The 19,592-nt window shown below is 34.7% G+C and overlaps 1 long non-coding RNA gene across 1 annotated transcript; it reads right to left on the reverse strand.

Moving 5' to 3' along the window:
* Positions 1 to 11,163: 11,163 nt before the first annotated feature.
* Positions 11,164 to 19,059, reverse strand: LOC122170869. Its single transcript, XR_006171869.1, has 3 exons — positions 18,933 to 19,059; positions 18,608 to 18,750; positions 11,164 to 11,260 (listed from the first exon to the last, which is right to left on the reverse strand). It is a non-coding gene; the product is annotated as an uncharacterized LOC122170869 (long non-coding RNA).
* Positions 19,060 to 19,592: the final 533 nt, after the last annotated feature.

Raw genomic sequence — 19,592 nt, forward strand, 5'->3', positions numbered from 1 at the left:
TTCTTCTCCCTGATGATATACATCCCCATCTCTCTCTCTCTAAATATAAATATAAATAATATAAATATAAATATATAATCTATATAGAGAAAGCTACTAAATAAAGATATATTATATATATCTTTACCTCAGAGCCTTGCTTTTTATCTCCTATTTTTCAGTGTTCTCTTTTGGGATGTCCTCAAACTACTTCACAAGCCCAGCATATGTTTACGGCAGAATTTTACATAACCATTGAAAAATGAAAAGAAAGATGGAATCAGAAAAAGCAATTCCAAAAATAATCCACAAGTGCCTCATCTTCCCATTTAGGAAATGAATACTTTAATTACCATTAAAAGTATTATTAAACTCAAACTTCATCTGAAGATGTTGAATAACCTTATTGGCAACTTTTGAAAGTACAGTCCTGTGTACCAGACTGCATCTGCAGAAAACATGGCCTTTCATTTTTAATTACTTTCTGTCCTAAAGCTGAGTAAAATATCAAACGAGTTTTTTTTTAATTCAAAAGATGCACACTTAACCTCATAAAATTTATCTCATGGGTGTTAAGCAAGGTGACATGAATTGATTTATATCAACACAGCATATCTCTGAGTTGTTAGTTGCTATTTGCTTTTTGAACTGCCACAGATTGATCAAATAGAACTGTACAAGAACAAGACTAATTTTCATAATGATGTAAACACTGAATGATATTTTAAAACAAGCTCATGTGATGGCATAAGATCTCTGATGTTCGTGATAGGTACCATTCTCAAGATGAATGGTGATGGAACTCTATACCTCATAATATCATTTTTAATTCACTGTGCATCAAGACATCCTACAGATTTAATAAAAAGATCATCATATGTAAGATTTTTAAATAAATAATTTGAGTTCTTTTTTCTGATTCTACTGCTCAAAAAAAAATGTGATTCATGTACTGCTTTTAATTTTCTTTAGCCTTGATTTAAATATTCAATTACTGTTCTGCTGAAACCCTCATGTTGGCAATCTTGCATTTCAACCTCCTTGCCCTGCACTGCCAGCCATCCCGAACCATATCATCTGCTTAAACCCTAGCTGAAATTCTGAAGTTCTGAGAACAGCTTCTGAAGGATACGTAGTTACTGCTGTGAAGAAAAAAAAAAAAAAAAAAAATTATCAGCAAAAAAAGGTAGCACTGAAAAGCTTCTAGATTCATAAATATTTAACAAAACTACAAAAAAAAAAAAAAAAAGAAGAAGAAGATTAATGTTAAGGTTTTTTCTCAAGAGATTTTGACATAAAAAGAAATAACAGTGAGACAGGGAAAAAAAATCTTTCACAAATAAAACTCTTGAGACAATGGCCTCCTTCTTGAGTTGAGGTTCTGTGATCCTCAATTTGTTCATAAATACTCTGCCAGTACCAATACTACTGTGCTCATTAGAATTGCGCTTCATTCATTAGTGATTTGGATATTGTGCCAAAATGTCAAGATGTGCCTAGACAGCTGAGTACAGACTGTTCTCCTGACAAAGTGGTCACAGATAGATGCTTTTCCTGATGTTTAACTGTCAATCAATATAATAAACAAGCTAACCATCAAAGGGTTCTGGAGCATGCTTGAATACATATAAAGCCACTTACACAACAATACCAGTGACTCTTAATATGAAATTAGGTCATCCAAAAATGTTTTTCAAAAATAAAGGGGGAAAAAAAAAGAGTAATTCCATTGTCTAGGGATGTAGAGAGGCTTGAAATAGAAACTGAAGACCTGTTGTTATGTGTGCATATATAAATTAGAACTGACCAGTTTTGAAAATGCTACTCATAGAGCTACTAAGATAAAGGCTCACTGCTGACAGAGGCAATGAATTATCCACAGTAGAGCTGAGTATGGGATTCAGCATTCTGCTAAGCCCATTTCTTGCAGTGCTTCCTCTTGAGCAAACCACCCCTCAGAACACATACCACAAAAACTATGCTTTCTTTACATATCCTAAATCTCACGCAGAAAGAGAGTAAAAACAGCTGCCCTTCAATTTTTCTGGTGCTTGAAAAATAACAATCTTAAATGAAAAAGCATATGGTTGTAACCAAGGCACTGATCACTTGCACAGCATATTTGTCAAAGGAGAATTAGTTATTAAGGTTCATGAAAATTTTGTGAGGTACATGAAAGATTTCCATGCTAAGAAATACGACCAATTTTTCCTTAAATAAAATGCAGCACTGAATAAAAGCAAACCATTTTTGTTCAAAGATGAAAGGTACCACACAACAAAATCAGCAGACTTCTCTTCAAAATACTTACTTTTTTTTTTTTTTTTTCCAAGAAAAAGTGCAATATTCTGCAACAATCAAATATTTCCAGAACAAATATAGCTTTAAGAATCAAAACCAGTTCTCTACAATGTTCTCTGGCTGACCCTGTTTGAACTGGGGGACCAGGTTGAGCAAGATGATCTTCAAAGATGTTTTTCAACCTCAGCAATTCTGTGAGCCTATGAGTCTACTACTTAGAAATCACCTTTGCATTAACAACTCAACATGGGCCAATCCATCACCACCAACTAAAGAAGTGTGTCATAAGGTCTTGTTTCAGGCATCCAGATTCCACATTGTTTAAAGAGAAACCCACAGTTCAGTTTCTGGCTTTAACAGCAACAAATATATTTAAACATAAAACTACAATAGTAAGAAAAACTGTGTACGCATATGGACAACCTCATAAGATTTTGAGTCATTTTGGGAACGAATGTGAAATTCAGAATGTAGTTAATAACCTCAAACTACCCCAAAGTGCTCATAGAAATTTTATAAGATTTGTTTCTCACAAATTAAATGGGGAGGAACCAAAAGGAAATTTTAAAAAAATACTCAGTCTTCTTTCAGAAAGAAAGAATTTTTCTTTTTTCCTCCACACATTCTCATTTAGGAAAGACATTTTTGTAGCTGTTGCTGTTAGCAAAACAAGAGGATTGGACTTTCTTTCAACATTTAAAACTTTCCAGCATGAAACAAGGCCAAAGTAACTTGAACAACCCATGACCATGCAAGTTCCACAGCACCAAGTGAAGGAGCAATGAAAAATAGGGTGTGAGACCAAGAGTATCAATTAAAAGCATTACTTTATTCAGGCTGTCAACAGAAATTAAAGATTTTCACATAAAACCCTTTCCCCTGCTTTTATAAGCAATAGAGGGCTTTAAATATGTTGACCTGAAAAAAAGATAATAGCCCAATGTGATATCAGTGGTAATCTCCCTAGAAGATGTATGCTTCAACAGCAGATAGAGAATGTGACTATGCATTAAGCACTTAATAGCAGAATACGTAATGTTAAATGCTATTCCTAATGTTATGGTACGTGCTTAACACTGCACTATGAAACATCATTGCAACAGCAAACTTGAAATCCAGAAAGAATTGAGATAAATGAAGTAGCAAGTGTTAAGACTATAAAGAGTGCAAAGGCTGTTTATATATTTAATTAATCCATTCATTTCTAACTATATAATATCATAGGTCATACAGTATGGCATAAAATAAATTATAACTCTTGAGTTACTTCCAACTAAAAATTCCTATCTTGTAGAAAATGGAAAATTAACACTTAGCAAAAATAATAAAATAGAGTAGTTTTTAAAAAGCTGCTAAACAATCTTTTTTTCTTTTTATCTTATTGTATTCACAGGAGAAATATTAATTTGTAAAAGAAGTGAAATCATTTGCATGCGTGTCTGTGTACAAGAGAGAGGAATATTGACTAAAATAATCACTACTTTGGGAAAGGCATTTGATTAATTAACACATAAGCAATTAAATAAATTGTCTAAATTAATTCAGATTTCTGACTTAAGAGCTAGTGTTTGATTAGACTGTCTGGAACTTTTCATGTGTGATCTGATTTGTATTTAACAATGACTTGCTTTAAGAATACATAGTATCTATACGATAACAAAATCACAGCCCCAGAGAAGAGAATTAGAGATAATTATCTCATTTTTTGATGAGAATGAATTGAATTATTAGGCATTAAGTCTTCCTGAACAAAATCATGACTACTTCATTTTAAATTCATACAGCTAACATTATTATTACTGTCATCCAGTAACATCATTACTGCCACTGATTACTCTAGGAGAATGACACACTGCCAAAGTTAATTTCCGGAGTTTCTTCTAAATGAGAATCTTGAAGTTTGGCTCATTTTGTGTTCCTAACTACACAAAACTTAAATATTTCACCTGGTGCCCTCTCATCAGATGCCTATTAAAGAAACAATGCTCTCTCAAAACCAGATTATTCACTAAATATAGCTCTAGCTGTAGGGTCAGGGAATGTTACAAGGTGCATTAGAGTGTAAATGGGTACTGAAAGAAGGGCAAACTGCCTGCAGCCAGAGTCAACCCATTCCGGAAAAGGTCTTCAGAGGTCCACAGAAAGCACCTTGAACTCACTGGTGGGATCATTTCAGTAGCAGCAGGCTGAATGGGAACAGACACTAAAGACACCATTTGTTTCTGCGTTCACAAGCAGCTCTCAGAACTGGGGGGCTGGGAATGGTAGGTCTCAGACCTGTTTCTGGCACTCTTGGGGATAACACAGTCAGTCCTCCAGCACTGAACCCTTGGCTGTGCTGGTAGCACCAGTGAACCCCAGCACGGGCCAATTACAGCCCAGTCTGCCAGCTGCACAGACTTCAGACCTCCAGCCTGGCCCATAGACCTGGTCATACATAGAGCATGTAGAAGGAAGACATATTCCCAGCAGAGAAGAGCCTAATTGCAAAGCTATGCTCTCACAAAGGACACTTAAAGACATTGACACCTACCACAGTTATGCAGGTCATGAGAAAAAGGGGACAAGGAGTCTTAGAGGGAGACAGGCTCATATGAATTCCTTCAAACTAGGATTTGTTCACTGACAGATTTCACACAACAGAACATTTCTGCACCACTTTATGCAGAAGCACTAAGTAAGGAAAAATAAAGATACAGAACGACTAAGCCTAATGTTTGAAGATTCTGTGCAGCAGCAAAACCAGGAAACAAAACAAGAATCCCCAGACTTGAGTATTTTACAGAAAACCTATTTATTCAGTGAAAATTATTGCTTTAAAATCAACACTATTTCAAATAAGACACCTGGAAGAACTGAAATTCACTTAGTTCTGTCACTGACTTGCTGGATGAATATAAACAACTCATTTCTTTAATGGTCTTGCTAAGCTTCGTGGTCTGCAATACTGGAAAAGCAATGCCTGCTCTTTTGTAACAGCTGATTTTATTAGCTCAATCCTTATTGAATTCTTTCTTTAGTGTATACATTTATCTCTCTTCTTGATTGCTTGGGTGATTCTGATTCATAAGCTATGCAGGTCAGCTTAAAGCAGACATTCGGATTTTTTCTGAGATCTCTCTTTGAAAATGAAATGGCTGTTTTGTGGAATAAAAGAGAAGAGAATAACATGGAGCACATATAAATAAATATGTCCTTGACATAGAAAAATGATGATGAGAGTTATAAGAACTACATATGACCTTTATTCTTTCTGCTTCTGGCAAGTTCTGGAAACCAGAAAGCTTTGCTGCTGTTACAGCTGAAAATCCAAAGTCTGTGGAGTTATAATAATGTTTCCGTACTTACATGTTTCAGAGATAGGAAGGTCTTTCTCAAACTGAAATTGTAGAAACAGGAAAAAATAAAAATAAAAAAGGAAAAACAAGCAAACAAAAAAACCTCTCCTCATATTGAAGAATATCTTAAAAGCATAATAAATGAAGTTGTGGTAGTTTAGACAGGCCTTATCCTTATTTGCATGTGAGGATGACATAATAAATCAACAATTCTGATTGTGATATTTTTCATAATGAATAGCAATTATTTTCTTACATTCCTCTAGAATAGAATGCACACAGTGATTGTTTCAATAACATGCTGAGTCAGCAGAATATTGCCTGAGAATTTTTACGTTCTCAACTGTTTCACAATTCCTTTAGCTATGTCCTCTAAGATTTTTACTCTCTTTATTTTCACTGTATTTCAGTTAGGTCATTCTAATCAAAAGACAAATCAGAACCCTGATTCTAAGCAGATTTTAACATATAATCATTCCTTTGGAGAAGAAATTAAAGTCAGAATACAGTGGTTTTCCATCAGCTTTTGTTTTCCATGACATTGAAAAATAATAAAAAAACCAACCAAACAAAAAACAAACAAACAAACAAACCAACCCCCCCCCCCCCGTCATCTTATGACTTATGATTTGCAATTGACCTTCAACAGAACTTCTTGTTTTAGAGGACTATAATCCTATACTTCTTACTAGGAATCACTGAGCTATTAATTGTAGATTTATTTCTTTAATGTTAAACTACAGCGCATTGTGGAATATGAACTTTCTTAAATGCAGTGGATAATGCTCAAATTGATATACTGTGTGGCACTGTTGCTGCAGTACTAAGTCATTTGCTCACCAATGATTTTATTTCTGAATTTCCTGAGCTATCAAGGGAAAAGGGAAGGAAGAAGCTCTCTCCTCTAAAATACTAACGTTTCACACTAAAATACAGTAATGTTTTAAACTAAAATGCAGTGTATAAAAACAAAATCCTGTGACTGCATTTCTGTGGCTCAGTTACTGTCTCCTGGGAGTAGAACTGAAAGTGGCCAGAACTCAACACATTTAGATGGGATTACATAAGATACAGAGATACCAATGATATTTTAATAATGAAATATTGAATGACTACCTTAGCCTTAATCAGTGTTATCTTTATAAATGAAATGCTGATTCATAAGGGATCTAACCCCTGAATTCACTCCAAAAGGCCAGATGCTGTTGCATTATTTCGCTGCAACACCAGTTGATGATAAACTTGTCAGAAGCTCAAAACTATTTGATGACTAAATTTGTCATATAAGTTGTTTCTTTATGGGATCATTATTGCTTTTTGGAACCAACTGATTTCACACCATATCAGATATTTCCCATTTTCTTGCCATGATTTGAAACAGAAAGAAAAATATAGGGGTATCATGCTATATTTAGCAAAATAAAAGTGAAAACAAATATTTACCATGTACAGCTGAATGATCTAGCACAGATTTGGTATTAATAATCATGGAATCACAGGTTCAGGAAAAATATTCATAAAATATACATAAATAGGCTCAAAAAATGCAGAATGCTATTCCTTCATGAAAAGTGTTGCATAAAAACATAGCATCACTTCATCAAAGTTTAAATCTTACTGTTGTTTTCCTGGCTTTCTCGTCATACTGTTTTACATTTGAAAATATAAACTAGTGGCTTTTGGTAAATTCCTAAAAAATATCACGAGTTAGCTTGCAGCACATAATTCTTTGAGGATATGAGAAACTTTAGATCCTAAATAGAGGTGTTCCTAACTTCATTGGCAACTCTACTCTGGATATGCAGCATTTATCAAATATACTGAATATATGCTTTGAACATTAATATTCTGAATATGCCTTATTTCAAATTTAATCAAAACGATGTGGTGAAGCTAGGCTTTATTTGTTCAGAAAGCTTACATGGCTGTTGAAAAAAGCAAATATTTCAAAAGTAGGAAAAGTTCTCTTTTTTTTTTTTCCTATATCTCACATCTGGTGCTGACAGTTAAAATTTCTTATGATCACAGCAATTCCTTAGAGAGTCACTGTCAAACTGAAAGAGAATTTACTAGCCTCTATGGTAGTTCATCATTATAAATCTATTTAGAAAAAGGTGTAATTCACTCTGTTGCTGCATATGCTTGTAATCTTCACATGATTTGGCAAGGAGTACGGATGAAATCAATTCTGATTGAATTCTGGAAGAACAGAATTAAGCATGACATTCCTATGCAAAGTAGCAGTATTTCACAGAGGATAACAGAAACTCTGATACCGTTGTGGTCTTTCAGCAGTATTGTGAACTATCCCTCCCGGTCAATTAAATTCTGAACACAATAGTCAATTTAAAATATAATGGGCTGTGAATCAATTTTTTTTCTGTAGTCACTGAAAATGAGATGTTTAGAATAATAATAATTCAGAAAATAGATCCTGTACTATACTACAGGATTTAAAATTACCAGGTTCAAACCTCATCTCTTCTATAATATTCAAAAATTACTTACTTCCTTGATTAAGCATGCATACCCCTAAAATGAGCCTCATAATTACATACTTCACCTACTCACTGTCCTGTTATTGCCTTAATAAATACAAAGAACTTAGCTGAGAAAGAATTCAAGGGAGAGTTATAAATCCTGTTTTGTGTCTTCTCCAAATAAACTATTTCTAAAAGTAGAATCTTAAAAAAAATATCATCCTGCTACTTGATGAAATGCTTTATACAGCATCATCAGTTACAGCCATAGTATACACATGCTCTAAAAGTCTGAGGCATCTGCCTTGCTTTTGCTGTTCATATAAGAGTTAGAATATCCAGGAAAAGAGTCAAGAGAACACTTACTTGTATGTTTCTTAGGTGCTAGATGTGTCTGGTACAGTATATGGAAATTGAATAGTCAGAGCAATTGACCATGTCAGCAGTTTTCTATCCAGATTTCATCAGATGACAATATGAGGTAGATGAAAGGCAATTAATGACATTAACATAAGCCATCATTTCTTAAGCACATGTATTCTGTTCTATTCCTGAATGTACTGCAAAGGATTGCAATTTACACAAAAGATATATTGACAAACACTGCCTGTAAAGAGAACAATTAGTTTTTCCAAACCAAATAAGACATTCTTAGGAAACCATGCACCTACTTTTAAAGGGTTTTTTTCTCTCTCTTCTTTTTCTTCTTTTTCCCCAGAAAAATATGATCCTAAATATAACTTCAGTGATACTGATTTCTGTATCTTTATAGCATCTCTGATGCAAAACTTCTTGTGGCTTTTGCTGTGGTAAATGGTTGTACCTTCTTATTGCCAATAACTGAATTGTGGTACAGTCTATACTACAATTCAGATTTCCTAACAACTAGCTCACATGTATGCTTCTGGTTTCTGATATGTTTTTAAGTTATGAACTTAAAATATTAAGCAAAATTAACAATAACTAATCAATTTGTGCTGTGTCAAAATATAAAATAATCAAGATCAGGAAATTAAAGAGAGTAATGCTGAGAGTTAATGAAAGAGTAGTAGTATTTACATTTTTCTCTCACTATATCGATCATTATCATGATCATATTCTCTTTTTGAAGTTGATACGATTTTGAGAAGAATTATAATTTATATCTGTGCAAATTAAATGGATTTAATCTTCTTGTTCAATGTGGCATGGATAATCGAACCCAAATTCGTGTGTTTTTACAGTGAAAATTTAACTAAAGAAACAGTTGTTGAAAACTTTAAGGAAAACATGCAGAGTTGCAACAATGTCTTATCTTGTGTTTGTAGATGTGTTTGTGATCTTGGCAGCATCTGACTTCCACCTGTTTTTCACATCAGTCTGTGAGAATAAATCGTGCATTTTACTAAAGAACAGTGAGGCTACATATAGAGGGGAGAAAATGAACATCCCTTAACAGCAGTTCCACTGTTTGGGAAAAAAACAGTTCAGGATAGCATGCTGTTCACATCCTACCACGCTCCGCACAAGTTGTCCAAAATGAATGGTGTGCTTCTCTAAGTAAGCTGGAGAGAAGAGGCATAGGACACTACACATAGTTGGAAGCAACATCCTTAAAATAAAGCACTCTGAGAAATGATCAGGGAAACCATCCATAAAATAAGAAAAAAGCACAGAAGGGAAGATTCTCCCACCATAAAGCTCAGCATTCATAGAGACTGCAGTAATCTGGCCCTTTGGACATACAGGAGAAATCATGAGCTAATGCATTTCTCTGCAGGAAGGGAGAATCACCATATGACAGATCAAAATACACATGAACATACATGGGCAATGGTGAAGATAAAAAACATCCAGTGTTGAAAGGAAACAGAAGTAATTAGTCTAATAGACATGGTTACTCATATTAATTATATTGCTCTAACAGGCATTCATCTTTTTAGTTTGAGAAAGGCTTCTGCAACTTCAGTGGAATCGTTCATTCTTTCCTTCCTAGATCTCTGGGTAATATCCTAGGCATCCGTGGGCTTGGTTTTGTACCCAGTAGAACTCGCCCTTTTCATTCAGACATTTTGAAGAGAACAGAATTATTTTTCCCTTAATAACACAGAAGGGTGATATCACTTCCTTGCATAGTCTCTCTAGTTCAGCTATAGGAAAGGGAGGTTCCTCGTCAGTGGTGAAGAATCAGGGAATATACTCAAATTTGCACAGCCTCCACAGCCTTACATCTACCCTGCTGAAGTCACTTTTCTGATGAAACATCAGCCACCTGTTTGATTTGGCAGCCCAAGCCTTTGTCACATACACAGTCCCACCACTTCTCTCAAAACCCAGTCTGCTGAGCTTCAGACATACACAGATGTTAAATAAGTTACTTGTTCTCAAATCCACAAGAGTTAACATCATTAAAATGAAGGTTCTCCCTTTTTTCGTTCTGTAATTACAGTTCTGCACTTGGTTCTGCAGCATGGTACAAACTCAGACTATACACATCTTGAGAGTTGCTACTGAAACTGGACTCTTATCTCAGATCTATAAATGGAGATCTATAAATGGAGGTAAACGGAGAGTAATTCAGATACAAAGAGGACTAGATCCTCTTCATCAGGAATCTCTTCCTCCCCATTGATGACAGTGACTAAGTACCTAACTAAGGTACTTCAGATATGGGGACCTGATGCAAGCCACCTATTTCTGTACTTAAAAATTCTATTTCTTCACATTAAATAAAAAATAAGCTAGACTAAAATTTCTGTATTTTATATTTTTCAATTCATAGTGATAATGTCAGAGATATATTTGGGGGGGCTAAATCTGGGTACAGGAACAAGCAGGAAAATAGAAAAATCTGCTTGTAAAGGAGAAAATACAACTAGAGGAGGTCCCATTACCTTCTGCTTCTTCAAATCTGCAAAGAAAAGTTTCTTCTTTTATACATTTTCACCATTTTTATCAACATCTCAACTTCTAGGCAGCAAAAATTGAAAGCATCTAAACCTGAGTTCTGCTTCTATTTGCCTTTATGCAGCTTCTACTGTGTTCAATTTGAAACAAGCAAATTTGACTTACCTTTTTATGAGGGTGAAACTGAGCCTTTGCTTTCAACTACCTCTTTGCCTGGAGTCCAACTTCATGATACACTGAATATACAGCAAAACGTAATTTCCCCTGAACAGCAGCCTATGGTGAAAGGAGAACAGGATTGGATTAGGAAGGACAAAGAGATGAGGTGTCAGTTTCCATTTTGAAGTGAGCTATCAAGAGACATCACTTGTGGAGAGAAATTGAATGAGCATGTCTCAGTTCTAACAGGTTCACTCCCTGTGATGCCACTAAACAAAATTTATATCATATATTGAGTGATCTTGGGAGAGCCTTTACAATTGGGAACAGTTTAAAGGAGAAGGACTTAATGTCTCCTTCGGAGACTGTAATTTATGTTAGTGGAGGACTATAAAGAAATATATTATTTTCCCATTACTGTCATAACTGAATTGTTATGTCAGTCAGACATCTGAAAATTAAACCTTGTGTGCAAGCAGGATTATACTGTGCCATGTTTAATCTGAACATTCCCCTCCCTCTCTTTGCTTTAGTTTTACCATTAAAATAAAACAAATTATGTTACAGTTTCCTTATGCCACTTTGCCACACAGTTTTTATAGTGACAGATGTGCCACTTGGCAATCTGCAAGTATTGCACAACACTTTCCTCAAGGAGACCCGTTTCAAAGAGTTTCTGGCATAGATTGGAATTAAAAAATTGGCTGTATGAAGGAGTCAGACTCAAAGAAGGAAAAAAAAAAAAAAAAAAAAAAAAAACGAACACTAAATGAATATAGCAACAAAAGAAGGCAAGATACTAACATTTTCTTCAAGCTTTCACAGCTGCATGATGAAAAATTGAGTGGAAGACAGTTTTGTCTGTCCTATGAAATCAGGAAAGATCTTGGAATGTCCATTTGTTTTCTCAGCTATCAAGAAATAAAAGGCCAGTGAGCAGGAGAGGAACATTCCTACCACTGACATTCTCTTGACCTAGAGAGCCAGACTCCTGTATGTGTTACAGACTACACATCCACAGTCGTAAAGATGTGACCCTTGTCTCTAGGTATGTGTTAGGTGGTAGGTTTTCTTCCCTCTTTTCCCTTCCTGAGAGAGCAGTACGTCAGCCATCTCTCATTTATGAGAAAGTACAACAATCCATTTCAGTCATGGTTGCAATAGTCATTTATTAAATATGCAAAATTTTTTCAGTGGAAAAACAGTTACAAATATCTTCTCTGTAGCATTACAAGGTAGGACACTTCAGAAGATTTTTTGTGCTTGTCCACATGACTCATTTTGATTTGTGTGTCTCATCTTACACTTTTGAACAGTTGCATGCATTTCAAATGATTAATCACTGTACCATGGCACCTTGCAATTTCCCCACTATGCACAGGCAAAGTGATCCAGGTGCTGGTGTTACTCACAGACATCAAGTGTCTTTCTTGATCAAACAAGTAGTAAACAGCACAATGTAAGCTATCACTCCATCTGTAACATATGAACTACCTAAGGAATAACAGAAGTGCTGCAGATTAATATACTGCATGGTGAAATTTGGAAGCCAAAAATGACATTAAGTTTTCCCAGGAAATAAAAATGATAAAATAATACTGAGACCTACAAAAAAAAAAAAATAATAATAATAATAATAATAATAGCATTAATGAGAGACAAGAAAGCAATACACTGAGCAACTTGATCTCACAGCTGATCTTGCTTTGAGATAGCTGGGCAAGAGACCCTCTGATGTCCCTTTCAACACAAGTTAATATGCTTCTGTGGAGAAAGGTGAAATCATGTAAAATGGCAGCCAGTGTTTCACTTATAGAAACCAGAATACAGGACATAAGAGAAATGGAATATCCAAGATTAAATAACTGGAACAAGTGATTCCGGCAGAATCACATTCAGGCTTCAAAGAATTAAAAAATCACATCACTTGTGCCAGTTAAAAATCACTAGAGGGGAAACCTCTGAAGCCACAGTTGATCTGCACTGAAATCTTGGCACAAGTGGTATCAGAAAGAGTTGCAAGAATAACAGTAGTGAAGCTGATGGGCAAATCTAAGAAGACAGTGCACTGGAAATAATCCAGTGTAATATAGCCTTTAGCAAGAGGAAGGGAGACATTTCAAAGAAACAGAGATATATTTGCAAACTAATGTTCAGTTTTGTAGAATTCTTTTGGCAAGGATGTTCATTTTCATTCAAATAGTTCAGACAATTTCTTATTTAAAAGCAAATCCATACAAGACTTCCTACAGAAATGATTAGGTATCTTTTTGACGATTTTTCAGATATTTTGCATTTCTTTCCATCATATTCTGGAAACCCTCAATTATTTTTCTTTCTTTCAAATATCACAATATCCACTTGTGATATTACAATATTCACTTACACATGCTGGCAACAACTGCAGATTCCTATAGAAGAAGCACAAACATTCACCGTGCAACCATATGCACTTTGCTAGATGAATCTTTCTTTGTCCTAACCAGAAAGCTCATTTTCTTCCTCTCAGACTTCCACGCAAAACAAGACAAAATGAGATGACAGTACGTCTGTCTACTTTTCCACATCCAAATTCAGACAGGCCTCCCAATTAATCTAGTGCTCATCAGAAAAGAGAATGTATTGTAATTTGGTCTAAGAAGGCCATGATATTTAGCACCTTTCTCACGTTAATTCTTGTTATAAAGGTAAAATATTAGGTCAGATCTGGCAGAGTATACCAACAGGAATAGGGATAAATTCTCAATACAAAATTTGGTCTATATATAAAATATATAAAAAGGAAGAGAGATAATATGAATAAATTCATTTTTAACATCATCTAGGTTTCATGCTAGGGTAATTAGGAACTAGCTGTCAGAAGCAACCTCAAGGTTGTTAATATTCCATTCTAAGAGCATTTGTATGGCTAGAGAAGTGCAAGAAAGAGAGGAAAATATTAAAGGGAAGCCAGGGAGATGTCATGAGATTTTCTGAATCCTGTGAGGAAAAAAAATGTGTGATAACTAACCTAAATGTAGGCAATTTAGGTCATGTCAACCTATCGTCCTCTACTATAGAAAAGAAGGTTTCAGAGATAGCATCCAAGCCATAAATGTTAACTAAAGCTTTTACAACTTTCTGAAAAAAAACAAAAAACAAAAAAAAACCCTAGTTTTCTAAAAAAAAAAAAAACAAACCAAAAATGGCTTTGCTAGTGAAACTTCTAGGATGTGGAAACAAAACCTTAAAAGAGGCCAAATGCAAGTCACACATGGTTTACAATCAAAAAGGAGAGCTGTAGGAAGTGGGACTCAGAAAGGTTCTGCACTATTACTTTGCTAGGAAACCTGGATGGTGGAATGCTGCCTGCTTGTTGATGATGTACATTAAATTTGAATAAAGTAGGAAATTGAGAGGGATCACAAGTATATTGGAATTTACGGAGTGCAAGATTGTGCAGGTAGCTAGGGGCACTAGGTAGGTATAATCACCTGTACATATAGAACAGGGTGCAATTTGTTGTGACAGTGGGTCTTTAGAGAGGGATCTGGAGACTGAAAGTTAAACACAAGTCAACACTGTAAGCCAAGCCAGGCAAATGGACTGGGGAAGGCTACATTTAAGACAGATAAAAATAAGTACTTCTTTACAAAACAGGCTGGGACCTTCTGGGGTTTTCTGCAACAAGATCAAAGAGCAGAGAGAAGCTGCATATTCTAAAAAGGATGAGAAAAATACATAGTCCACAGATACAAAATCAGATAGCAAAATGACGGCACTTTAAGGGACTGCAGAATTCAGCTTGTAAATTCTAACTGGTCTGGATGCCAGAGAAGGGCACAGATAGTGTCTATGTTGATGCACTTCTTCCCTAAAGAAGTTTTTCTCCTGCAGTAGGGCATTTATGATCTCAGGGTATGTGGAATAAGAAGAACTTGAATTAATGCAGTCCCTCATTCCAATAATGTACTTTTGAAGTCAAAGTTGTAAAACTGTAAAACACTCTGTTCTGTAGGTAGGGAAATCATGCTTGTAAAACTATACAGATGCAGCTGCCCTACAGCTTCTGTTCCAGGCCAGTTATATGGACTGCTAAATCTCTCTAGGTTCATTCCAGATCTATGGTTCCGAATTATCAGTAGCTTGGATCGTGTTGGACCCAGCAGATCCCCAAGGTGATGATTTATACTGCGTAAGAGTCAATTCAGCAATCAGATTCAGTTCATAATTTTCTTTTACTCCATAAGGCATCACCTCGGATCTTTGATCTTACATTACGATGTTGTTCAGAACTTCTGCTAATGTAAAATTTGCATTGTTTTAAATCATATCTTTGCAGGCATTATAAAAAAAAGAGTATAGTTCTATTCTAAAATACATTTAAGAAGGACTTGAAAGGGTAATGTAACTACAGAGATATATCATGAATTTGAACACTGTTTTAACATCATGTCATGAGTTCAAAGAAGGTCAGTAGAAGCTATGTGAAGATTACTTTGATATCTTGACAAAAAACTAGAGACATCAGACAAGTAAGATGCTAGTGCAGATGCTACTCTGTTGTGTTTCCAACCAAAGCATAATAGTTCATAACTGCCTGTAACATTTTTAAGGCATAACAAGTTTTTAGTGCTATAGCTTTTTCTTACATAGCAAAATGGGTGGGGATTGGTACATTCAGTATTCTTTGTTCTAAGAAAATGTATTAAATTATTTTCTTGTGAAATGAAGGGTGGATGTGTCTGTTTCTGCATGCAAGAACATGGATGGTAAAATTAAAGGACAGATCCTTCTCTTTCTGACATGCATATGCAAGAACATTAATGAGAATCAGAAAGCTTAGTAATGAATTATCTCAAGTACTGTGACTCTAACTAGTCTAGCAAATAAAGGGATTGCTATATCTACATCTTCCCTTTTCAGTCTAGAAATTCTAATATATCTAGAGAAGCAAGATTCATGTTTCAATGAATAGCAATTTTTCTATTTTTGCTAGTAATGAATATGTAAGTCTGAGTTATCAGGGTCCTTAATGTACTTTATTGAGTGTCTATTATGACAAAGTAAAAAAATCAACATTATTAACTATTCTACTACAGATCATGAGTTTTCATTGACTACATTTTCTGGAATACATTTTCACCACAGACTATTAGGTAATAGTGTTTGTTTTTTTTTTTATTTTTTGTTTTTTTGGTTTTTTATAATATTCTGAATCCTGTAAATATCTCTCCATTCTAAAACTAGACCGGAAAGAGATGACTTACTGCTTTCATTTTTAGATATCTTAAAAGATTGTATATGTGTCACCAGTTTAGCCCAAGTTATTCAGTTAACGTAAAAATGTTAGTTTATTACTGACCCATCTCTCCAAAAATTGTTACTGTTTAACACAAGTAGGGCCATATTTGAAATTACTGACTCCTCTCCACATCTGTATTGCAAAATCTCCGCACAAACTAATTTTCAAAAATGGTCTTCTTTTAACAGTTAAGAAAGGAATTATTTTAAAAAGTTTTTAATTACCACAAGAATATTGAAAGTTGCATAGGTTTTGTGAAATCAAAACTAGAAGAAATATGTCACTTATATTAAGTACTTGGGCTAGTAGTATCTGGAAAATGCAGTTTTACTGCAGATAAATGTGTATCTATTTCGGAACAGATACGGTATTTTAATAAATCTACCTGCACAGATTCAAGAGATAGAATATAAATTACACTAAATGAAAGAATGATACAGCATAATCACTTTAAAAAGATCCAGCAGCATCTCAGTCAAGTATGTAATCTGCAAGTTTCATTTTGCCAACCTGCAATTCCCCATGCACTTTACAATACCCGTGACACTTATCTTCACTTCTTCTCCTAAAGAGTTGCAATCAATATTTGAGCTACAGAAACTCACGTATTTCTAAGAGCTGAGCATCTCATGGGTGAACAAATGTTCTGCCAGAAAATGTTTAATTATTAATCGACAACACACTTTTCTGCAACTCAGAAAATAATTAAAAATGTTGATAATAACAGGGAAAATTACATGATGTAGGAGATACATCATCCTTGTTAATGAACTCTGTGCAAAACCTCACTAACCAATAGAATTCACAGTCAGCAAACCTTCCTCAAGCAGAGCACATGGCAGAGCACAGTAGAGCCACTAACACTTCAGAATTTACCAGCTACCTATGTAATGGCTGGAACTGTTCATCACAGAGGGGGGATTCATCTCAGCCATGTGGCAAAACGCTTGGGGAAGAAAGGAAGAACATGTGAACTGACAACATTCAGTTAGTGCCCCTAGTGCAAAAAAAAAAAAAAAAAAAAAAAAAAAAAAGTGGAAAATGACTATGAATACTCTAGAATGCATATTCAAGCAAATTAACTTAAAGTGTGGTAGTCATAAAAGCAGTGACTTCTGAAGCTAAAAAGCTAAGCAGCATCTTCTGACACTGCCCTTAGCTTAAATATCAATAAAAGAGATGAGAGTTAATGCATTTTACATCACAAGTGTGATGATAATTCATAAGAAAACAGAGCCTTTCCCTAGCTGTTCTGTCCAAATTGTTAGAAGGATTGGTAAAACTGTCAAATTATCAGTTTTGACAAATATCACATGTGGCAGTTGCAGCTGCACTCAAATCTTTGCATGAGTCTTTTCTTTCATTTAATGGGAAAAGAAAGATGCAAACAATTATGGAGTGGCATTTCTATCATCCATCATTGGTGCTTCTTTCATCAATCTGACAAGACCTCCTATGCCCAGAAATGAGATGAAGAATTGTTTAGTAAGATAAAAGGGTTTCTCTGGAAAAAAGAATATAGTTTTAATGAACATTCATTAGGCATTTGAGAATATATGGCATTACTAGAGCAGTAAAATGTCAAAGGTTTAATGTAAAATATATTGTGAAACAATGCTTCTTCTCCCTTCCCTCCTACAAATGCAGAATAAAAAGAAATGCTTTTTAGGTGAGCAAAATAGCCTCCTAAATCTAGGATCTCTTGCACAATATTATTAGGTACTGCTATCAGGATAAAAACAAGTGCTTAGAGGCAGAATTGCAAATCGACGTTTCGTGTAAACGATGTGATTGCCATAGACACAAAATAATTACAAAAGAAGAAAATCCGTGGAGAGCTGACCATTATGTTACTTTGGAAAGTTGACTATGTTTATCCCTTCAGCCCTTTTGTGTTCCAAGTAACTGTCAGTGGTAACAATGACAGATACCTTGGTGACCTAAAGGAAATGATAAGGTATATTGCAAGACCTGGTGGAATCATCTTTTTCTTTTCACATAAATTTTCTGCCTAATATGTTTAGTGTTTACTCTAAGAGGCAAAATTATGTATTAAACTAGTTCAACTTTGGCTTTCTTGTGTCATCTGCCCTTTTGAAAACAGTATATCCCAAGTGCGTTAGAATCTTCAGCATGGCAAAACAAAATAAGACATTTTATTTATGCAAATAATTGATTACCTTTTTCTTCTTCTTCTTTATTTCCAAACAGAAATATTTATTTCCCATCTTTCATTTCACATCAGACTCAAACTGAAGTTTTCACTGGTGACATTACCAGTTCATTATAAGGAACAAGACAAGTAGTTTCTCTGGGGAAATATCTGCGGCAAGGAGAGAGAATAAGGAATATTTTTCTAATTCAATATCATCTTCATTATATCTTTTATTCTCACTGGTCTCACAGAATCACATACATTTAATCAGTCTCTTCACATTGTTGCTACTAATGAAACTTAATCATATCACATCCATACGCTCTTCAAATAAAGAACCATAAGCACACCTTTCTTCAGCAGATTCAAATGTAGAAGTTTGACTCTGATTCTGCACAAAACTTCAAGTGACCACAGAGAACTTAAATGAAATGGATGAAAATCTGGTTGCCAAGGCGGTTTATCCATCTATGATCTTCATAGAAGCAACTCCATGTGTTGACTCCATTTCTCTTCTGAAAAGCACAAGTATAGCTTATTCACTGAAAACTACAGATGTGCAGTGCAGTGTAAGTGCTAAAGCAAATTCTTTCAAGCCTTATTCGCTTTTAATACTTTCTTTGTCAAAAGTTTTACTAATAGTGCATCTATGTGACTGTCTTACCATACATGGGCATTCAATGCCCAGTTTGTTCAGAAGTGGGCAACAATATCCAAAGAATATTTACTTTTCTTTAAATGTTAGATATACTTTTTATAGAACTACATACTAGAAAAAAGTGACATGTTCATAAATATTCTGAGTTAAATTATGGAAGGCAAAGGTTGCATGAATATTATTTGCCATATACATTTGACAGAAGAAGTAGAAGGGAGGCATATCTGTTAGAGTACAGGTAGCTTTTTAAAAATTTATCTTTTTAAAAATGTATCAAAGCTTTTGAGTTGTAAAATAGTTCTATAACAGACATAGATAACACAGCATCTTAAGTGCATGTTGATTCTTGGAT

Source organism: Centrocercus urophasianus, unplaced genomic scaffold, assembly GCF_019232065.1.
Source record: "Centrocercus urophasianus isolate 14NV4802_14NV808 unplaced genomic scaffold, USGS_Curo_1.0 seq_11, whole genome shotgun sequence".
Taxonomy (NCBI): Eukaryota; Metazoa; Chordata; class Aves; order Galliformes; family Phasianidae; genus Centrocercus; species Centrocercus urophasianus.